This window comes from Oncorhynchus masou, chromosome 13 (assembly GCF_036934945.1).
Source record: "Oncorhynchus masou masou isolate Uvic2021 chromosome 13, UVic_Omas_1.1, whole genome shotgun sequence".
Classification (NCBI taxonomy): domain Eukaryota; kingdom Metazoa; phylum Chordata; class Actinopteri; order Salmoniformes; family Salmonidae; genus Oncorhynchus; species Oncorhynchus masou.
This window is the reverse complement of record NC_088224.1, coordinates 92,424,539-92,430,538: the sequence shown is the minus strand read 5'-3', so window position 1 is coordinate 92,430,538 and position 6,000 is coordinate 92,424,539. Positions and strand designations below refer to the sequence as shown.

Genomic DNA, 6,000 nt, shown 5'->3' with positions numbered 1-6,000 from the left:
GAACGGATATCCTTGCAGTGACCCAATCTCCTAAGTCGTCGACTAGTGATGGGTCGTTCGCGAACAAGTCGCCCCTGAGAGCCGGCTCGCATAACAGAAGAGCCGAATCTATTTATAAATATATATTTTTTTAAATTAAGATATGAATAATCAAAATATTTAAATAATTAGAATTAGCTAATTCAAAGAACGATATTTATTTTATTTTAAATATTATAGGCCTAAATGCTCATGCGCACATATTCGTTCTGACTGTCTGCTCAGACTAACAGCCTCACCTGTTGTTCCTGTCAATCAGACATGCAGTGTCAACCAATGAACAAAAGGAGGGCGTGAGGGAGGGCGGAGCCAACTCACTCACAGTCACACACTTAGCAGCTAAGGAGAGAGAGGAAGGACAGCTGTGAAAACAACAGCTGGAAAATGAGTCGGAAGCACAGTAGAATTTGGATGCATTTTAATAACGTAGACAATGTTAGAGCAAAGTGTAGAAATTGCCAAAACAAAATCTCATACAAAGCCGGTTCTACTCACAACCTACACCGGCATATGTGCACTGTGCACCCAACTGTGAAGCTAGCTGTAGCAGAGCTTCGAGAAACTAGCGGGCCTGCTAGTGATAGTGGTGGAGCCAGACATGGCTCCACACATGTATCCACTCAGTCAAGTAGGCCTTATCTGCCACCCACAGCAACGCAGTCTTCTACGGGCCAGTTTATGCCAAAGTCTATGTCTGTAGCAAAACAAGGCCAAATTCATATTGCATTTGCTAAAATGATTGCCACCGATTTCCATTTTCGATCGTGGAGGACAGAGGTTTTAGAAATAATAGCAATAGTCTAAATCCAATGTACACAATTCCAAGCAGGAAAACCTCTTCAAAATCACTTATTCCACAACTGTACGAGAGCACACAGGCTTCAGTGTGGGAAAGAGTCCAAAAAGCTACTGCAGTTTGCCTTACCACTGACTGCTGGACATCAAGGGTAACCACTTCTTACCTGTCGGTTACATGTCACTTCATTGAAGATTTTCTCGATGTCTCGCTGTCTTCTGGACTGCTTTGAGTTCAGCGACAGACACACGTCAGAGAACTTGGCAGAGGAACTGTTGAGAGTGGCCAGAGAACGGCAAGTAGATGGAAAAGTGGTCTGCAGCTGACATAACCACAGCCATGAAAACGTTCAAATGGACCCATCCTCCATGTCTTAGCCCACACAATCAACCTGAATGTAAGAGATGCTCTGAAGGTGATGAGTGAAATTGAATGTAGCTGTGGAATATTTCCACAGGAGCACAGTAGGTGCTGAAAAACTAAAGTCTACACAACGCCAGATGGGGACACCTGAGCTGAGGCCTAAACAAGACTGAACGACAAGGTGGAATTCAACATTTTAAAAGTTGGAAGCGGTTTCTTGAGTCAAAGGATGCCGTCATCTCTACCCTGGCCATTGTCAACGCACCTGTTGATGCTCTGACCCGAGAGGAATGGGAGGTGGTGGAGGAGGTGTGCAGAGTCCTGGAACCCTTTGAGCAGGTCACTGTGGAGATCAGTGGAGAGAGGTACAGTAAGCACTTATTACTGCATCATTATTTAATCAGGTGTTATACATGTATATGAGCAGTAGATGAGAATTATAGTATCAGTAGACGAAACATGAACCTGAACTAATAAGTTATTGTTCTCTCTTTTCAGCGATGTGACAGGCTCAAACATTATACTCCTGTGTCAGGGTCTGCAGCCAATCACAGCCAGCCGCCAGAGAGAAGCAAATGTAACCTCAGGACATGTGACAGAGTTGGTGGACACCCTATGTTCATCAATGGACAGAAAGTTCCACAGAATGGAATATAATCCCGTGCTGTCAGAAACCGCTGCACTTGACCCCAGGTTTAAGAAGTTAGCCTTTAGTGATGCCAGAGCGATTGATGAGGCTCTTCAAAGAATAACCTCAGCAGCAGGGAGGGACAGCTCCACTAGTCAGCTGGCTCAGGCACCAGGGCAACAGGAAGAAGAGGGAGGGACAGTCCCAGCAGTCAGCTGGCTCAGGCACCAAGGCAACAGGAAGAAGAGGGAGGGACAGTCCCAGCAGTCAGCTGGCTCAGGCACCAAGGCAACAGGAAGAAGAGGGAGGGACAGTCCCCAGCAGTCAGCTGGCTCAGGCACCAAGGCAACAGGAAGAAGAGGGAGGGGCAGTCCCCAGCAGTCAGCTGGCTCAGGCACCAAGGCAACAGGAAGAAGAGGGAGGGACAGTCCCAGCAGTCAGCTGGCTCAGGCACCAAGGCAACAGGAAGAAGAGGGAGGGATGGCCCCAGCAGTCAGCTGGCTCAGGGACTAGGGAGAAGAGGGTGGGACAGTCCCCATAGTCAGCTGGCTCAGGCACCAGGGAGAAGAGGGAGGGACAGTCCCCAGCAGTCAGCTGGCTCAGGCACCAGGGCACCAGGGAGAAGAGGGAGGGACGGCCCCAGCAGTCAGCTAGCTCAGGCACCAGGGAGAAGAGGGAGGGACAGCCCCAGTAGTCAGCTGGCTCAGGCACCAGGGAGAAGAGGGAGGGACAGCCCCAGTAGTCAGCTGGCTCAGGCACCAGGGCAACAGGAAGAAGAGGGAGGGACAGCCCCAGTAGTCAGCTGGCTCAGGCACCAGGAAGAAGAGGGAGGGACGGCCCCAGCAGTCAACTGGCTCAGGCACCAGGAAGAAGAGGGAGGGACGGCCCCAGTAGTCAGCTGGCTCAGGCACCAGGGCACCAGGGAGAAGAGGGAGGGACAGCCCCAGTAGTCAGCTGGCTCAGGCACCAGGGCACCAGGGAGAAGAGGGAAGGACGGCCCCAGCAGTCAGCTGGCTCAGGCACCAGGGCACCAGGAAGAAGAGGGAGGGACAGCCCCAGTAGTCAGCTGGCTCAGGCACCAGGAAGAAGAGGGAGGGACGACCCCATCAGTCAGCTGGCTCAGGCACCAGGAAGAAGAGGGAGGGACAGCCCCAGTAGTCAGCTGGCTCAGGCACCAGGGCACCAGGGAGAAGAGGGAAGGACGGCCCCAGCAGTCAGCTGGCTCAGGCACCAGGGCACCAGGAAGAAGAGGGAGGGACAGCCCCAGTAGTCAACTGGCTCAGGCACCAGGAAGAAGAGGGAGGGACGACCCCATCAGTCAGCTGGCTCAGGCACCAGGGCACCAGGAAGAAGAGGGAGGGACAGCCCCAGTAGTCAACTGGCTCAGGCACCAGGAAGAAGAGGGAGGGACGACCCCAGCAGTCAGCTGGCTCAGACACCAGTGCAACAGGAAGAAGAGGGATCAGATGGAGCAGAAGCACCAGCAGTAGTGCCACAAATGTCTTCTGTTTGGATGCTGTTTGATGAGAGAGCTACTGTGGATGCAGCACGAAGGAATCCCTCAGCAGATGTCATAATGGAGGTCCGATCCTATTTGGAGGAGCCGCCAAGATCTGCAGATCCTCTGAGCTGGTGGAGGAACAAGGCCTCTGTCTACCCCACAGCTTACTAAAGTCATGACAGGGAGACTCTGCATAGTGGCCACATCTGTTCCCTCTGAGAGGGTCTTCTCGAAAACAGGACAAATAATTACTGAGAGAAGAAACAGCATCAGCCCCTTGAAAGTGCGGCAGCTTGTATTCCTGAATGCAAATCTCTCATAAAAGCTAAATATGTGTCATCATTGCTGTGTGCTGCTGGTTATAACATGGCAATAAAGGAGAGAGAGATAAGAGGGACCAGTCTAATGTTTTAACTGGGATGCTGCAGTTTTTCACATTGTTTTTCTTTTTCTTTGATATGGTGCAATATTCTATTATTATGTTGTTCAGATTGTATTCGTTTTGAATTGTTACATTAATATGACCTTTGTTTATATCCATTAAACAGTTATACTTTCAATGCAAATGTTTAATAGCATTATTTTTCATAACAATCTAATGCCTTTTTAAATAGATTGTGGTTAAGGTAGAGTATGATTTCATTGAATAATTTAATTAGAATTGTTTTAACACCAATCATAGTCAAATTATCGCAAACTGTTTGACTTGGAAAAAAATACAAAACGTTTTTTTAAAAGAGCCTTTTGGGAGCCAAAAGGGTCGGCTCTATTTGGTGAACTGAACCGAACGAGCCGGTTCACTGAGAAGAGACGGATTGTCCATCACTATCAGTCGACAACTTTTGACCAGGGCCCATAGGGCTATGGTCAAATGCAGGGCTTCATATTGGGAATATGGTGCCATTTGACACGGAAAAGGTGTCTGAAACATCTATGTCACTCGGCCTAATTTGCTCCTCTGAATTGTACATAGGCAGAACAGGGGGGCAGTTTCAGAACGGAACAGTCCAATGGCAACTAGGGGGCGGAGTTAGAAAAGTTGTCATTCAAGGTTGAAGTGTTCCTTCCTAACGAAGATGAAGTTGTCCTCGCCATTTATCACAAAGCTGCAGCGAAAGTGGTCTGATCTCGTCCTTCAGTTGAAGTCTGTGTAACTAACATAATTAGTCTATATCGTAAAGATTTTACCCTAGGATTGTTTTTCTTTCAGCGGCAACTGCAAGGTAACAACTTTTACATTATATAAATGAAAGCCCATATTATTACTCATTTTTTTAAATTGTGAGAAATTGCTTATTTTTTGCGTGTGTAAGTTTTAATTTTGTAGCCAGTGCATTTTCTTCCGTACATGAAGTTACTACTAAAGTCACCGGAAGGTTAGGGCGATGCACATGATCTTGTAGGATCCGTGTTTGAGCTGATGCAACATTCTAATCAGTTGTATGACTGGGTTGTAAACCGCAAAATGTATTACTTGTAAATAATACGCTGCATTTGCGCACATAACATGCAAATGACCATTGTTAATTTAGAGCAGGAAATAAATGAGGAAGTTTAGTAGTAGTGTAGTACAGTTGTAGTAGTAGCTGGTAACAACCACTGAATACATTTCCTTTTATAGCGCGGGGCGCATGTCCACATGCTTCTTTATGTGTGCGCTCCGCGGTCCGCAGGCTGTACAATGTAACAATTTGTGCTCATCGAGCTTCCTATACACCCCATACTAATAAACTATGTACCTTTTACAATAGATCGATGTTACAATGTTATTGTAGAGGGCTGAAGGAGGCAGCCTGTCATGTCAAGTTGACCGCGACCTCATGTTTTTTTTCTTCATTTCCGTCCCAAAGCCACCACGCCATGCTCATAGTTGGATTGTTCTGGCTACATACCATAGTATATATTAAAACCACATACATTCGACTACTATTTTTGCTAGCAGCACGAACGATGACGTACATGTACCATGGTAACGAGGACACTTTTTTAAATAATAGCCCGCAGTTCAAAACATTGCAAGGTCGATAACTAATTCAAAAGATATAACATTTGAATCAATGACCATTTGTACAGAGCCCCACGGTGGATGTGTCATAAACCCTCGCGGTCTGACAGGGACATGCTTCCAATCGTTTTTCCACTATTTATTTTTCCAAAGAGGATTTCAGAAATACTTGCGTTTGGCTGTAGGTTCACCCTGGTTTTGATAACCGTGGAAATCTCTCTAGGATATTGGCTCTATTTTACTCTCAGATTTGAAAATGTTAATTCGCGTCAAAGTAGATATCATGCTGTAGACATCATACTACAAATACCCTGCAAGCTCCTCTTGTATGTGATCTCTAGCAGACACCGGCAGGGTAGCCTAGTGGTTAGAGCATTGGACTAGTAACCGAAAGGTTGCAAGTTCAAATCCCCGAGCTGACAAGGTACAAAATCTGTCGTTCAGGCAGTTAACCAGGCTGTCATTGAAAATAAGAATTTTTTGCCTAGTAAAATAAAGGAGAAAAATAGGTATTGTGTAAAAGTTAAACTTGGCAGGTGTGAGTGCATCTGCACGCACAGTGAGGCGGCGACCTGCTGTCAAGAAGAGCAGTGAAGAAGCCACTTCTCTCCTGGACAAACATCAGGGACACACTGATATTCTGCAAAAGGTACCGGGATTGGACCGCT

At 46.9% G+C, this 6,000-nt stretch overlaps 1 pseudogene; it reads left to right on the top strand.

Moving 5' to 3' along the window:
- Nucleotides 1-4,363: 4,363 nt before the first annotated feature.
- Nucleotides 4,364-6,000, top strand: part of LOC135553230 (high affinity cationic amino acid transporter 1-like) — a 64,461-nt pseudogene continuing 62,824 nt past the window's right edge.